Consider the following 16369-nt stretch of genomic DNA (forward strand, 5'->3'; position numbering starts at 1 on the left):
CCAGTGCATGATCTATGGTTTATTTCCTTTTAGATTAGCAATTAGCCTCCTACTAGCAAAATGTCAACTGCAGATGAAATAGAAGCAGAGAAAAGTTGATTGGTAATAAGACAAGAGCCCCATTTCCAGCACATAACTCTGTGGTTAAATTAAATTGGTTATACATAATAAATATAGAAAAATGAAGCTCTTTTCTAATGAAAATATCCCCTATGTATCAGTGCAATATAACTATATCTTTGTTGCTAAGATAACAGAATGAATGACTTTATATATTTCTTGGAGAGAGAGCAGGAAACAAACATTGCAGGCAAATTTTATTATAAGCTTCCAGTTGGGGCATTGAAGAAAGAATCAAATATTCACCTACTTCCACATGCATTTTCCCACAGTGGACAAACAGACCCTTTGGGGAAGTTTGTAACGTGGGGCATATAGGCAACAGCCTTTCCCCACTCTTCTCCCTCTGCCCCCACCACCAGCAGGTATTCATTTAGCTAACAAGGATCCTCATCCTCCATGAATTTCTCTAATACCCATTTAATGCGAGCCCAACTGCTGTCCGTCACCCCAAACTACCACAGCAAATTCCTTCAAGCGATTATGCCACGATTTAAGGAATTTTTGTCTGCCCTGAATCCCTCTTTGTTGGATGCGTTCTCAAAGTTTTCAATTTGTGTTAACACGGGAGGAGGGGGCATGGCATGCGTGGAGGGGGAGATCAGTGTTCGAAAATATGCAGGGAGCCTCCCTGGATCAGGGTGGGGGTGATCAGAATGGTAACAGGGGTCCGAGCTGGCACACACCCTCACCCCCTTGCAAGACCAAAGGCTGATTCCCAGCAAAATGGGAATACGGAGCCATTTTTCTTGCGAGAATGGAGGTGTAACCTAACCATCATGGCTAGTGGCCACTGACGACTTTGTCCTCCATGAATCTGTCCAATCCTCTTTCAAAGCCGTCCAAGCTGGTGGCTGCCATTGCGTCTTGTGACAGCAAACTCCACAGTTCAACTGCGGGCTGCGTGAATCACAGAACTGTAGAGCTGGAAGGGATTGCGAGGGCCGTCTTGTCCACTGCCCTGCAAAGCAGGAATCTCAACTAAACCTTCCTTTTGACTGTCCTGAATCTTCTTCGCTGGATAGCCATGGAGGCTTCTAGTATTATGAGGAAAGGAGAAAACGCATCTCTGTCCACTCTCTCTACCCCCCGCACAATCTAATACACCTACACCACGTCCCTCCTTACTCGCTCTTTCTCTAATCTAAAAATCCCCCCAAATGTTGTGACATTGCCCCTTAGGAGGGTTGCTTAGTCTCCCTGCTTTCATGTTAAATCGGAGGGATTAATGTTAAGGGCAGCTTGCCTTTTTAAAATTTGTAGGCTGTTTTTGGAAAAGGAAATGACGGGTGATGGCTTTTCTCTCTAACGATGCATGGCAGCCTTTGTTCATACATTATAAGTTATTGCAGACTTCCTTCAGTGTTGAAAGAGGCACCAATCCAGAGACTTTGTACCGTGCAAACATACTGCAATGTGATTAAGAGGCTGAAAGGCAGGTGATTAATAAACTAAAATAAAGCGGTTGACAGCCCTAGTTTTCGGAAGATAATAATAATAATAATAATAATAATAATAATAATAATAATAATAATAATTTATTTGTTCCCCAGCCACTCTGGGCGGCTTCCAACAAAGATTAAAAATACATTAAAATGTCACACATTAAAAACTTCCCTAAATAGGGCTGCCTTCAGATGTCTTCTAAATGTCAAGTAGTTGTTTATCTCTTTGACATCTGATGGGAGGGTCGTTCCACAGGGCGGGCGCCACTACCGAGAAGGCCCTCTGCCTGGTTCCCTGTAGCTTTGCTTCTCACAGGGAGGGAACTGCCAGAAGGACCTCTGAGCTGGACCTCAGTGTCCAGGCAGAACGATGGGGGTGGAGATGCTCCTTCTGGTATACTGGGCCAAGGCCGTTTAGGGCTTTAAAGGTCAACACCAACGCTTTGAATTGTGCTGGGAAACGTACTGGGAGCCAATGTAGGTCTTTCAGAACCAGTGTTATATGGTCTTGGCGTTGTTGACTCAACTCTTGTTTACACAAGCGGGGAGCGTCTTCGGGGATTCCAGGGTTACTTTCTTGTTCCCTGTCCTGAACCGCTTTTTGGTCATTCCACACTCTTCTCCTCTCCACTTTTCATAACGACGGCACGGCAGCTAATGCAGGCACGCCTTCCAGTCCTTCATTCAAGAAGGATGAGATGTCCCAACATGCATAGTGCCCTTGGAGTAGTTCAGATAGTAAGGCAAACTCACAGATAACAAATTTAAATTACCAAACTGCATGCCTGAAACTCCTTCTTTGGAGAAATAGTAGATGGTGACAATTTGACTATAATTCACTGATCGCTGAAGAATTGATGCTTTTGAATTATGGTGCTGGAGGAGACTCTTCAGAGTCCGATGGACTGCAAGAAGATCAAACCTCTCCATTCTGAAGGAAATCAGCCCTGAGTGCTCACTGGAAGGACAGATCCTGAAGCTGAGGCTCCAATACTTTGGCCACCTCATAAGAAGAGAAGACTCCCTGGAAAAGACCCCGATTTTGGGAAAGATTGAGGGCACTAGGAGAAGGGGACGACAGAGGACAAGATGGTTGGACGGTGTTCTCGAAGCTACAAACATGAGTCTGACCAAACTGCGGGAGGCAGTGAAAGACAGGAGTGCCTGGCGTGCTCTGGTCCATGGGGTCACAAAGAGTCGGACACGACTAAACGACTAAACAACAACACTCTTCAAAAAACAACAACAAACCTATGTGCATATAAATACTGAAAAACCTATATGGTGAGGGGCTAGTTCAATGGGGAATCAATTTTATTTAGATATAGAACATATATTTTTTAAAAGCCAGTAGGCAGGGTGTTCCCCCACTTTAAACACAACCCACACCTTTTCCCTGTCTCTGAACTCTGCATATGCCAGAAGTAGCAATTCTCCCGTTCTGATGATCCATCACTTTCAGCTACACCTCCAGTAAACAAGCTCTTTCCTTTCCCGTCCCTCCCACAACTGTGAATTGCTGCTGCCCCCAACACACCCTGCCTCAGCCATTTGAGTCTTAAATCCGGCTTGATTGCTCATTAGCAAGAAATAATTTCTCAGCTGTTGCTTGCGGCCGCGGCCATTGTGAGCATTCGCACGCGGTGCGGGTCGCCGCTCACAACTCGGGTAGAATTCCAACATTCTCAGAAGCCATTTCTTATGTGAGAGATGACATTGAGCGTTAGGTTCAGTTTGTTATTTCTCTGTTTATGCTATCAGTAATCAGGGGGTTTTGGCACAGCGCTCTGCTCCAGTTCAATCGCTCAGCTGAATTGCTTGAACTTCTGATGAACTGCACCAAAAAAGGGAGGAAAATTAACTAATGCCTCATTTGATCTTGTGACTATTAAAGCTTGTGTTTTCATTCCCTTTTAACCTTTTGGCCATCTATTTTCTTCTTTAATTTGTCTGTTATGTACCTGATACTCCTGAATGTGTCCCTTGTTGTTTGCCATGAAAGAAAACTGCACGGGCAGTTTTTATTTGCCGTTTCTTTCATTGCCGCATTATTGTTATTATTTTAACGAGTACTCAAAAAACCCGGTGGTTCACAACCAGTCAAACGTGTGGCTGCTTCGCACGCACACCCCAAAAAGAAGGGGGGGAGAGACAGAAAGGGAGGGACATTCTGCATTTCCACAGAAGGTTGGCCACATCTCGTTTCTAAGAGAAGAGAGCGTTTGTGAGAAGGAAGACGTTAGGAAGTTGCAACTTTCCCCTACAAATATTTCGGAAAAGATATGGGTCAAAAAACACATTGTGGATGCAGCCTACCCATGCAGTGGTACCTCAGGTTAAGTACTTAATTCGTTCCAGAGGTTCGTACTTAACCTGAAACTGTTCTTAACTTGAAGCACCACTTTAGCTAATGGGGCCTCCTGCTGCTGCCGCGCCGCCGGAGCACGATTTCTGTTCTCATCCTGAAGCAAAGTTCTTAACCTGAAGCCCTATTTCTGGGTTAGCGGAGTTTTTAATCTGAAGCGTATGTAACCTGAGGTGTATGTAACCTGAGGTACCACTGTAGTTTGCAACTGTATTTTTAAAGATCTCTGTATATTGTGCATGCTTGCTCTCTCTACATATATATATATATAGTATAGAGCAGGAGTCAGCAACCTTCTTCAGTCATGGGCCGGTCCACTGTCCCTCAGACCATGTGGGGGGCCGGACTATATTTTTTTTGGGGGGGGGGGGGAATGAAAGAACTCCTATGCCCCACAAATAACCCAGAGATGCATTTTAAATAAAAGGACACATTCTACTCATGTAAAAACACACTGATTTCCGGACAATCCAAGGACCGGGTTTAGAAGGCGATTGGGCTGGATCCGGCCCCCCGGGCCTTAGGTTGCCTACCCCTGGTACAGAGAATGAGACTGTTAATCTCTGGGTGATGGGTTCAAACCCCACATTGGGCAAAGGATATCTGCATTGCAGAGGGGCTGGACTAGAAGATTCTCATGGTCCCTTCAAACTCTACAATTCGATGGATGGATGGATGGATGGATGGATGGAAAAGGATTGCAAGGTAGGGTATCTGCCTGTCATACTTGATGCACCAGCATGTTTGCCATTGTTTTCATCCAATCAACACATCAGAACAAAGTCTATTTCAGAGTGTTTATTACAGATGCATGCCACTAAGCACTATAGCACTTCAGATTCCCCTTCCTCCTGGAATCCCAACTGAGGCAGCCATCGGGTGTCAGCAGCAGGTTCTTCAGCTGTTCGCCTCTTACACCCTCTGAATGGCGGGTGATACCCAACATCTCCCATTTGCCCTTTGGGCTCACCAATTTTGGAATACTTTTGAAATGTGACCAGGAGCCCTGCAGCCAACGGCGATTCCAGTTTATAGCCGGGGTTATGTGTACTCCTCACTAATGCCAACTTTGCACTAAGGCGCACCAAACCCTAACATCTGTATAAATTGTGCAGATAAGGTGTGCAAATTTGCATACATTTCCCTCACTTTGCGATAAAGATTAACCGTATTTTTCGCTTCTATAAGACGCACCAGACCACAAGACGCACCTACTTTTTGGAGGAGGAAAACAAGAAAAAAAATGTTCTGAATCTCAGAAGCCAGAACAGCAAGAAGGATCACTGCGCAGTGAAAGCAGCAATCCCTCTTGCTTTTCTGGTTTCTGTGATAGCTGCGCAGCCTGCATTCGCTCCATAAGATGCACACACATTTCCCCTTACTTTTTAGGAGGGAAAAAGTAAGTCTTATAGAGCAAAAAATACGGTAGTCTGTGAAGCTTTCTATCTCATGTCATACAATCTGGTCTTGCTGATTTTGGGGAGATGCAAGGGGCAACACAGGAAGTTAAAGCCCTATCATCAATCGTAGAATTGTAGAGTTGGAAGGGATCCCAAGGATCATCTAGTCCAACCCCCTGCAATGCAGAAATATGCAGCTGTCCCATGCAGGGATCGAACTCACAAACTTGGCATTATCAGCACCACTCTCTAACCAACTGATCCAGGCTGATCAAAAAACAGTGGAGGTATGATTCATGAAATCCATCCGGCTCTGGAGAATGGAACAGGCATGACTCCCACACGTTACCCCAAAGAGCAAGGAACAAGTTAAAAGTGATGCCCAAAGTCATCTGGAATCATTTCGACGATTTTTCAGGAAATTGCACTCAAGCATTTAATTGCTTGAGCCTCAAGAATTTTTTCTATCTTTAACATTTGAAAAAGATCAAGCCGAACGGGGAACCGTGGAAGTTATTTTGCAAGCTCCACATTCTCTTCCAAATGCGTATTTTCAGCTTGTGTTTTGAGCTTGCTCCTTTGCCTATTATGGAGCTACGGTCCCATGTTATTGATCTCGGTCTGCAGCCATTTAATGACATTTCTTGTACGGTATACAGTTGCATAAATAGAAGTTATGGCTCAATTCTGTTGCATTTCATTGGCTGCTTCTCTAGGGATGAGCTTCAAGCAATCACAATCTAAATGATGCTCTCTTCCCCTTTGTGCATTTTGTGAACTTTTAGCCACACCATGGTTGAAACCTCAAAACCCTTTTTCTTTAAATGAAAGCTGATACTGTACTCTATGAAATATTAATTTTACATTCCAGACTACCTTTTTGTGTACCCTACCCTAAGAATTGCTAGAGAGAGAAAGAGAGTCCAGTCTACAATCTCTGTCAAATGGGCAATACGAATTGACATCTTACGAACAAGAGCCCAAACACTGGAATAAATAATAATAACTGAATAAGAATCCTGCACCAGGATTCTTGAAGCTGCGTATTATGCACCGTGTAGCTTCTGCTGTAGGCAAACATAATAAAGTTGCTCCAGTGAGTGGGATCCCAATGTTCTAGCCCCACTGCCTATGGAATTGATTGGTTTCGCCTACCCCTCCTGAACTTTACCATTCAACACTATTATGTTCAGAGCAGCAATAACCACATATACGTGCTCTGAATTGCTATGCGCGCCGACCTCACTCTCGCAGTCATTCTTCGGTGCACATGACTCATTGCCTTTATGCTCCAGACCTTTCCATTACAAAATATCTGTTGCTGTTTTTCACATGATTCTGCCACCTACATTAACCAGCTTCATGCTTGAATTTTATGCACAAAGGCACAAAGCTGCTGTTATAACGGAGCAAGTCAATCAGTCCATTTACCGCATAGAATCATAGAGTTGGAGAGTTGGAAGGGCTCCTAAGGGTCATTGAATCCAGCCTACCCATCCCTTTCTCTAGTGTGGCTGCAAGGAGAGTTTGGAATCACTCGTTCCTGTTTTCCGTCACAGCCATTCCCTCTTGCAGGAATCCTAAAACCAAGACTCATCTTAACCATGGTTTAGTGAAACAACTCAGCTTCATAAACTGTTGGAAGCTGGCTCGTTTCAGTAAACCGTAGCTAAGACTTACCACAGTTTACGTGGGTTCAGCGGCACTTAATTGTGTGGAATTAATTCTCATGGCCTTGGAGGAGACTGTGGGGAGAGGATTCAAGCCCAAGGCTTGCTTAGGCTCCCTCCTTGTGATGCTCAACTATCATTTAGCATTATGTCCAAACCATCTTCAGTATAAAGGCCTGGAAATTAAGAACTCATAAGCGATGGAGGAATTTCTTAATCACCTTAGCTTGGTTTCCTTAGCTGTATTTCAAAACCACAAAGGAAACATAATTTTACCAGTGGCATTGGTAAACAAGGGGCAAGGCTGCTATGAGGCTTGCAGCAACTGCTAAAGTACAGCAGACTCACAACAGCTCCTCTTCTGACTCTGGTAGCACCTAGTGGTGCAAACTCAACAGGCAATGTAGCATCGCCGTTGTGCTTCATCCAATAAAGTCACAAGCCAACGACACCACATTTTTGCACAGAATCACAGAATTGTGGAGTTGTTAGGGGCCACAAGGATCATCTGGTTCAACCCCCGGCAGTGCAGGAATCTTATACCTACCATGGGGCTCGAACCCATAGCCCTGAGAATAAGAGTCTCATGCTCTACCAACTGAGACTGTTGGAAGGGAAGGGAAGAGGTATAGGAGATGCAAGGCTGCTGTTTTTGGGTAGAAACCATGCCTCTAAATATCACACAATGCTTTATGCACATTACTGCCAAAACCAGCCAGAAGGTTTTGCGTCTAAACAGTGGCATCTGGTCGGCAGAATACTGGACTGTCATTCTTCCATTTGATCCAGCACTGCTATCATTGGGTCATCATCTTTTCTTTCTTTCTCTTCTCAGCAGCTTGTACGTACAAAGCTTTAGTGGTCTTTAAAATACTAAAACTGCAAACCGAGAAATGTTGGGGGATTTTACGGGGATTCCCCATCTGCTCGTGGGGGAACAGCAAACCGCAAACACACTGCTGCGCTGGAATATTGCATCCATGACAGATTTTTGCAAGATGTGAGGAGGCGAAAAGGAGCCCCTCTGCAGTACATATGGATAGCTTATGTAGGCTAAAGCCTTGCAACCAAGTCACCTCCATATTTATTGGTGGCAGACCTTTATTCAGCCTAGGAACTCAAGAGAAGGGCTCAGCTGCTGGGCAAAGCAGGCGTCAACAGAGAGGACATTTGCATCCTTCCTTTCAGAGGGACAGCTTTTTAAAGTTTGGGGGGGGGTTAGCATGGGAATCAGGTCCGCAACCTTTGAGAGCCCTTTCTCAAAGAAACAGCATCCACTGCTCTTTCTCTCATAATACTAGAACTGGGTGGGGGTGAGGGTGAGGGTCTTGTGCCATCAAGATGAACATTTGAAGATTCGGGATGGGCAAAATGAAGTGTTTATTCACATAGGGGATAGTTAAGCTACAAATCTGCTACAAGGCATTAACAACGGCCACCAACTCGGATGGCTTTAAAAGGCGCTTAGAGAAATTAACAGGAAGCCGTGGCTGTCAGTGGCTGAGCAATGTCTGGTTTCCAGCATTGCGATGTATCGCCGGCTAAACATCGCAATACATCACAGCGTCTGAAACCAGGATGGAAATATGCAGAGGCGAATGGGGTAACGTCCTGGCAACCGCTACTGCTTAGGGGGTCTAAAACTGATAAGTCACTTACCTTTAACATATTGTTACAACTGTTATTTTATACTGCACAGCAAAGGGGCAGCAGAAATCGTGGGAGAACCTCATTTTTTTTCCATTGCAATATTTTTTACACAGCGTACGCACGCATTGCTATTCACGACATAACTCGATTCTCTCTTATACTGGAAATACAGTGGTACCTCAGTTTTCGAGTGTCTCGGAAGCCGAACGTTTTGGTTTTCGAACACAGAAAACCAGGCAGTAAATGCTTCCGTTTTCGAACACGCCTCGGAAGTCGAACAGCTTCTGCTGAGTTTTTTTAAAAATTTTCTCCATCAAAACTGTGGACTGCCCTGCACGCCTCAGTTTTCGAATGTTTCAGAAGCCGGATGGTCTTCCAGAACAGATTACGTTGGAAAACCAAGGTACCCACTGTATTTGTGCTGCTGTTCTCTCTGACGCCACCATCCCGGTAGGTTGGAGGAATCCAGCACGGCCTAGTGGTTACAGTGTCCCACCTGGAACTAGGGAGCTCCTGCGTCAAACCCTCACTCAGCCATGAAGCTGCCTACTGCAGCAATGGCCATTTACAGCCTAACCTACGCCTCAAGAGGTGTTGCACAGACAAAAATCCACAGTGCGAACACCGTGTGCACTGCCCTAAGTTCAAGGGAGTCGTGGGATCATAGAATCATAGAATCATAGAGTTGGAAGAGACCACAAGGGCCATCGAGTCCAACCCCCTGCCAAGCAGGAAACTGTTATTCTAAAGCAGCAATGCAGCAGCAAGCAAAGGCTCTAGCAGCTCAGTCAGCTGCTTGTGGCTGGAAAGCCAAACAGGATGTGTGTGACTGTTGCCATGGGAACAAAGGGACAGTCCATTCTGTACTGAGCACCGGATGTTAGCTCAGCGTGTGTGTCATATGACCCGTACTGGAAGTACATGGGTGGAGTTTATTCTTACTGCTGTTGAGTGCAGACATGTTTTCTCTGTACTGAAGTGAAGGACAGAAATAAAAGGTGTAAATAGATTTCTGTCTGCTTCTTTCCCCTCCCTGGGGGACACCAAAGGGGAGAGAGAAGGAACGGTGTGTTTTTCTCACAGCCTGAGAAAAATCGCCGAGACCTCGCCAGCTTATCTGCCGGAAGTAGCAGCCGGGAGGTCGCCAAGGAATATCTGCCGGTGCCTAGAAGAGGTAGGCACATTCCTCTGACCCAGGCAGAATTCCAACAGAAACACCATCAGGGCACTCCTGACATATGGTTGTCAAGCCTCTGCTTAAAGACCTCCAAAGAAGGAGACTCCACCACACTCCTTGGCAGCAAATTCCACTGTAAAAGGGGCTGAAAAATATTGCTACCATTATTACTACCATCAGCCAGAGGTCATTAAGCAAGCAGTCGAACGGCATGAAAAGGTTAGGAAGGCGGTCTTCTGTTGACGCAACACAAAACAGCATTCTCATAGCACTATATACAAAATACAACCATAGGCGCGTTTGCCTGTCTTGCAAAAATAAAAACACCGCAAGAACGAAGAACTTTCCTGCATGCCTCCTTATTAATCCCCATTTAACAGTTAACGTCTATAGTGCTCTTCCATCTTCCCGCACCCCCCAAAACAGACTCGGTATTTCCAACACATGCCTAATGCCAATATCTGCGGTGAGACTGAGCAGAGGAATGGACCCCTCTGGGCTCTGCGTCGATAGCAATGGAAGCAGCAAAAACGGACCACTAAAAGCAATGATAGATTTCTGATGGGCTAATCCGGGGAAGGGAAGTGGGTACTTAAAGACAAGAGGCCAATGCTGGCTCTTTAGGAACCAGAGGAGGTTTTACAATGCCCCCGGCCCCCGTTTCTGGCACTGGCTTGGTAAACAGGAGCTTAAGCTGGAGTTTATGCTCCATAAGGAAGGATACGTGGAATCATAAAGGAGCAGCCACCCCAATTCTACCCACAAAAAAACCCTCAACCTTGAACCAAGGGAGGCCAGTAAAGAAGCAGAACAGTAAAAAACCAGGCAGCATTTAAAAAGGAATGCTGTTTGCAAACCTCCTCCTTTCAAGAAATAGGAAAAGTCACAAAAGCACAAAACCAATTCATAGATCCGTAGAGTTGGAAGGGACCATGATGTCACCTGGTCCAACCCCCTGCAATGAAGTAATCTTTTTGCCCAAGGTAGGGCTCAAACCCACGACCCTGAGATTAAGAGTCTCTTGCTCGACCAACTGAGCTACCTGGGGATTGTGGTGATGCTCACGGTATTGGAGCTTGAAACAACCTGGTGACCTCCTGGTGTTTCGGATGGCCAATCCCACCAGCTGCCAGGGGCTGATGGGATAGGGAAGCAGTCCAAAACACGTGGCAAGGGCTGCATCGTTCACCCCAGACACTGAGGTCCAGCTCCGAGAGCCTTCTGGCGGTTCCCCCACTGCAAGAAGGGAACCAAGCAGAGGGACTTCTTGGTAGCGTTGACCGCCCTGTGGAACGCCCTCCCGTCAGATGTCAAGGAAATAAACAACTATCTGACTTTTAGAATACATCTGAAGGCAGCCCAGTATTGGGAAATTGTTATTCACTGATGATTTACAATTTTTTATATATGCTGTAAGCCGCCCAGAGTGGCTGGGGAAACCCAGCCAGATGGGCAGGGTATAAATAATAAAGTTGTTGTTGTTAAAAACAAAGTTCCGTCCACAAATAATATAGTGCTTTCTGAGATTAAGCAGATAGACGTCCCACCCTTCGTGTCAAAAACTTCCCAGAAGGGGCCAGAGCACTAATGGAGGAAGGAGGGTCTTCAGCTCTAAGGCTCATTTCAATGCAAGTTTTTGCTTTACAGTGGTACCTTGGGTTAAGTACTTAATTCGTTCCGGAGGTCCGTACTTAACCTGAAACTGTTCTTAACCTGAAGCACCACTTTAGCTAATGGGGCCCCCCGCTGCCGCCGCGCCACCAAAGCACAATTTCTGTTCTCATCCTGAAGCAAAGTTCTTAACCTGAGGTAATATTTCTGGGTTAGCGGGGTCTGTAACCTGAAGCGTATGTAACCCAAGGTAACACTGGATAACCAACCCTCAGTACTTGTTTTTATCCCTCTCTTCCGTTTTACTTTTTAACTTCTTCTAGTGCATCCTCTAGTGCGGTGTCTTGTTGTTTTAACATTGTTTTATCTCATTATTTTAATGCTCTAACTCCCCCATATTGCGAGGCTGCAAGAAGCTGGGCTGGGCTAGGTTGAGCACCTTGCCAGGCACTGCCGAACAAAAGGTTGTGTCAAACTTTATAAGATACAAGCTATAAATTAAGGAAGAGAAACACCCTAATCGTCAGAGTTGCCGGCGAGCCCAAGCGGCAGCTACAGTGAACCCTGGAAAAAAAAAATTCTGCTGGATGGCAGTGACTCTGGCCCTCCAAATTCGAGGCCAACGTATTTGGAGATTATTGACTTCAGCAAACTGTCGCTAACCAACTATATTTACTATGCTACTTCCTAGAAAGTCCAAGGAAGCGAAAAGGAAGGACTTTCTTCACACAGCATGTGGTTAAACCCATGGAGCAGGCAACTACAAGGTCTAGCGATGGGCAGCATTGCAGAGAGCTTAAAGAGGGAGTTAAGACAAACAAGATACACCACCAGGGTGGTGAATGTGCTACACAGGTCGGATTACGGAGTCATTCTGCAACAGAGCGCCCAACGCAGACACAGGGTGACAGGTTGCTCCTGCCATAGGAGATTGAGGAGATTGTGAAATTAGGCCGAGGGCTGCCATGTGATTAAGCCGGGGGTCCACAGGTTGCCCACCGTGGCTTCAGGCGTCGCCCAAATACCACAAAGAAAGGGATAAAATTAAGCTGGTCTTACACGCAGATTAGATGTGGCTCTCCCAAGGCTTCGCCAAAAGGGCAGGAGATTGCAGAGTCCTAGCGCCAGAGGTTGAGCATCTATTTGCCAGAAGACGGCTGGTTGCTCCTGAGCCACAGCCCTTCCGCAAGGCTGTCTTTTGTAGCCACAACGGAAATAAACTTCCATTTAAAATAAATAAATAAGGTAGAAGCGGACGTTCTCGCAACCGTGACTTTTTCATCCAGCACCGAATTCCATGCTAATGCAGGGCAAATGGCAAAATACACACAACCCCTGTGCACTATATTTATTCCCCCACAGCCAGGCTCTTTCTACCGAAAGACTGAAAAAGAAAAGAAAAGTGCAAAGGCCTCTCTCTCCTCCTGCTCCAAGCAGTAATTATGAATCAGTTATCACTACACCGAGTAACAGGCCCACAAGTCTCTACAAATACTTATTTTCTGGCACAACCTGTAGGGGGAAAATTAGGAGAAAACGCAGTGAGACTTCAAACAGCCTCTTCCTGGTATTTTAAAAATTAATGAAGTGTTGGGAGTAGTTTAATATGCAATGAGTCATGTTTTTTAAGAGAGGCAATAATGCAGAACAGTATTTCAATCTTGGCTAAGTCACAGTACGCAAGCATGAAGTAATATAGGGAAGGGGTTGTATTCTGCTGGAGAAAGCAACAGGCGAGAAATCAAACAATTAAAAAAATTAAAAAGAGCAGGAGAATGCTACAAGGAAGGACTGGAAAGTTCTCAGTCTTGTGTCCAAACCCACACACTGCTTAGAATGAGAATTTTTCAGCCACCCACACTATTAGCCTTGCTGCAATGGGGAACCCAAATCAGAGGTCTCTTCTGAACAGTAGCTGTGTGTTATGGAAAGCAGAACTCTAAGCAGCTGTTCAGAACTGCACATGTGGCTCAGGGTCATATGAATCCAACCTCCCCAGGGCAGACATACTCACCATCCTTGCCATCCCACAATTTATGTGTGCAATGGGGTCTACACCCAACACTCCATTAGGGGAAACACAGATCACACGGACGAGGTCCATCCATGCTGGGGTTAAGACATGGCAGCTGCAGGGCAAATGTTAAGACTAATGTACAAATGGTGCGTGGGGCAGAAATGGGCATGGTGGGTCAAGGCAACCTTGGTCAGCCTCCTTAAGTACAGTTTGAATACCTGCACGGGACTTATGCTACACTTAAGTGGGGGGCAGATGACGATGATGACCTTTTCATCATTTAGGTGTTTCGGCACAGGCACCTGAAATTAAGCAATGGGAGTTGAAAGGGACTTGCATCCAAGAGCCTAGGTCAGGCTTCCTCATCCTCAGCCCTCCAGATGTTTTGAGACTACAATACCCATCATCCCTGACCACTGGTCCTGCTAGCTAGGGATCATGGGAGTTGTAGGCCAAAAACATCTGGAGGGCTGAGGTTGAGGAAGCCTGGCCTAGGTACATAGGACGGGACTTTGAATTCTGTGTAATTCCCTGAATCAGAAGTGTATTTCATAGTAATTAAATAGGGAAACGCGAGAGGCCAAAACTTGTCCCTCCAGAAGCTGCGGAACTGATGGGACTCTCATCCAAAGATTAAAAACATCAGGTCTCCCATATGCTTGGAAGTACCATCAGTTTGCCAACATTGGCCTTCTCCCACACCCCAATTCTGTAATTTTCTTTGTGTATGTGTTTTGTGCTTTTTTTGCTCATGTAAGCAAAATCCTATGAAATGTGATTTAAAAACCCAGTTCAAAACCCCATGGTGGATTCCAATATTCACACGTGGCGAATCGTTGACGATTTCTCATGCCAACTCATGTAAATACAAAGTTGGCACAAAAGCACAGATCCCAGAATCTCTAGACTCAAGACAGGAAAAGTCAACTCTGCCCATTTCAGCGCTAACGGGCAATAGGAAGACCCACCTAGGAAGTCATTTATGAGTTTATCACACTGGCGAAGGTATGGAAACTGTTATATTGGGACAATGCTCATTCCATTCTTCTTCTCCCACTCTTCCCCCCATTTCTTCACTTCCTCCAGTTTTCTTGGCCAACCAACAGCATTCTGTGGCTAAGATGTCCCTGCCGTACACACATCCTCAAGTTTTGGGGATATTATTATTATTATTAGGGAGGTAATCCCCAGAGTATGCCAATACCTTCCTCTCCCATTTCTCAAAGACCATGTTTCTGTTGTCACCTGAGTTCACTATGAGCAGGAGTGATGTTCCAGCTTAGCCAGGGAAGAATTTTGTGATATCAATTGCACAGGTATCGTCAAATGCAGCTGTCAAAACGGACGCAGTTACTGTCAGATGGAGAAACAGACCTCCACGTATGCAAAAATAATCGGGTGCTTTTATAGAAAAAAGGAATTCCTGAGCCTAGGAGCCCGTCTGCTTGCCTCTTCTCCTGCAGGCAGAAGGTTTCGTGTAAAGGCCACATCACAACACAATAAACTTTTGCAACGGGGGTTTCCCTGAACTTACCATTGGCAGTGCATTGATGGGTGGAAGGTGTCCTGTTAGGAGCCTCCCGTCACAGGAAGATGGTACTGGAAAAGAAAAGAGGGAGGGAAGGTTTACTATTTAAAAACAAAAAGGGATGTTAACACATCATAATATGACAGTGGATTGCTCATGAGGTTTTCTAAAGGGGAAAAGCCTGGAATTTCTCACCGCTGGATTTGTAGAGAGGGCGAGCTGTTGTCATGTTTCCAAGGAGGCAAAAGTTAGTTAATATATGTTAGCACATTTAGAATAGATGCATTGCAAGATCAGAGATGGAGCTAAAAAGCAGCAAGGTGGCAATACGTGGCCCACACTCTGCTGCACTGGGGGATGGGGCGGAGGAAGAACAACAAAGGGGGGGGGAATATTTAGCAGTGTCACAACTAAGTGACACTGCCTCCCCCAGTCCTGGAAAGCCCTGGGTCCAGGAAACTGCTTGGCTTGCGCTGCTTTGCAAAGGGCACCCCACCACACCGGGTCCCTAAATTAGAATCCGCAAACCCCACGATGCACCTCCAAATGCAAGATCTAATGCCCCTTTTAGTAACAGCAACCCTGCTGCTTGATGCAGTTGCTGCAAGTGCCTGGGGACCACCATTAAGATGAACAACGTGGAAAGATGCAACCTACCCAAAAACAACTTCCCGCAAGCGAGGCTGCAACCCTGCTATGTGCGTGCATTTGTTGCAGCTACGTCTTCGCACCAAGAGTTTCCAAGGTGGCTTAACGTACCAATATAAAATGCAGCAAACGCAAAATGAAACAAAGCAGGAAACCCACAATGCTATCAGTATCAAAGTTAGCAATAAGGGGGGGGGGGGACCCAGACAGTTGCACAATTGCATCCCGCCAAAATCTTGAGAGAATAGGTCAGCTTTCAGCAGGCGTCCAGAAGATATTTTAGAAGCAGGAGACTGTTGGGCAAGGTGCTCCAGGACTGAGACAACATGAGAGAAGAGGCTCCTACCTAACTTCCGAAGAGTAGGGGGCTGTGGGGATATTCAGAACACGGCTTCCACTGATACTCTTAATTCGCGGGCAGGCATTAAATGCAAGGACTATTTAATATAGAGGGTGTTGGCTTAGTAAACATGTGCTTGATACAAAGAAAGCAATCCTTCTCAGACGGCCCACCACAGGTGCCACTGACCCCCCACAATGATGCCAGGGTCCAGCCGTCACCTTAAGGCATTTTCCTTGAGATACTAGTCTTGTTCCAGCATTTGCCTGGGCACAACACTCCTGCTGTATAACCAGGAAAGGAGGCAGGGAACTGGTATGCAAGTCCTACCCCAATGTCTAGCAGGCATAAGGACAGCTCTTCACACCTCTTCATGATCAGCACAAATAATAATTTTT

The 16369-nt window shown here is 45.7% G+C and overlaps 1 protein-coding gene across 4 annotated transcripts in view; it reads right to left on the minus strand.

Moving 5' to 3' along the window:
* The window catches only part of TBL1XR1 (TBL1X/Y related 1), a 182275-nt gene that overhangs the window by 81508 nt on the left and 84398 nt on the right, over nucleotides 1-16369 (minus strand). For all 4 annotated transcript variants that reach the window (XM_079978031.1, XM_079978028.1, XM_079978029.1 and 1 more), the window contains exon 2: nucleotides 14990-15054. The gene's annotated coding sequence lies outside the window, so the exon portion shown is untranslated. The remainder of the gene's footprint in view (nucleotides 1-14989; nucleotides 15055-16369) is intronic.

Source organism: Podarcis cretensis, assembly GCF_951804945.1.
Source record: "Podarcis cretensis genome assembly, chromosome: 5".
Classification (NCBI taxonomy): Eukaryota; Metazoa; Chordata; class Lepidosauria; order Squamata; family Lacertidae; genus Podarcis; species Podarcis cretensis.